This window comes from Vigna radiata, chromosome 7 (genome assembly GCF_000741045.1).
Source record: "Vigna radiata var. radiata cultivar VC1973A chromosome 7, Vradiata_ver6, whole genome shotgun sequence".
Classification (NCBI taxonomy): domain Eukaryota; kingdom Viridiplantae; phylum Streptophyta; class Magnoliopsida; order Fabales; family Fabaceae; genus Vigna; species Vigna radiata.
The window spans coordinates 20,247,292-20,248,379 of record NC_028357.1 but is presented as its reverse complement, the minus strand read 5'-3'; positions in this window follow the sequence as shown (position 1 = coordinate 20,248,379).

Here is a 1,088-nt window from a genome sequence, read left to right as displayed (position 1 = left end):
AAAGTCCTTTGCCCCAACTCAACTGTCCATTAGGGGTTTCCCCAATTTCACCATTTGTGCCTAAACGCGCCAGACTCAGAGTCATCTTCTCCTCTGAACGGAGGAAACCAGAGACCTCACCTCCACCGCTTACAGCCACGACCGGCCTCCACCCAACCAGCCACCGCAGTCTACAGCCGAAGGCATCTTCAGCGACGATGTTCGTCGCCAGGTCATTGTCGGCCGTGTCAACAAAATCCCCTTCACCTTCTTCTCCTCGCGCGAGGGAAACCTTCTTATTCGTGAATAATGTCGGCCGTTGGTCGTCGCAGGTCGCCGCTGACACCGAGTCAAAGGCGTCCCCCTCCGTCGAGCCTTCCTTCTTCCACCATCGCGCTGCCGCCTATCTCATAGCCGCAGCTGCATCAAACGAAATCCACGAGACCATTCACGCCAGTTCCTCCCTCCATGGGTGTACCTTCGTCCAATCGTTCCACTTCAAGTCGTCGACCTGTGGCGCCACTTGCCATTGATCTAGGCTCGCCGCAACTTTCTCCAATTAGGCTTACCTCTGCTGCATCTCCGAGAGCTACCACGATCTTGTGCAACTTGCTTCAGATTTTCCTAGAAATTCATCAGAATATCTGTGTTGATATTGTGCCGCTCTTCGTGTGAACTTAGCACCTGCCTCTGAAATCTGTTTTTTTACTTTGAGTGTTGAGATGAGTTTGTGTGATGGTGATGGAGGTACTGAATGAATTTCCTGTTTTTTTTTTTTTGGAGTTGAAAGGTTGTTCTATGGTTATATCATGGGCGTGGGGTGGAAGAATTTTGAAGAATAAATGATAGAGATCATGGAAAAATCCAGATAAACATGGTAAAGGTGAATGAATATAGGAGTTGTGTGTTGGGGTTCGAAGATGAAGTTGGGCTAGAGGAGGAGGTTTCGTGTTGTGTGTGATGGTTGAAGGGATCAATCCAGTTGGAGGAATCACGGGTTGGAGTAGTGGAGGATGGTTTCTGTTATGGTATTGTGCGTGTGTGTGGAAGAAGATAAAATGGTGATTGAGGCTGTGATTGTGAGCGTGGAATGGTTTGGATAGGGGTGA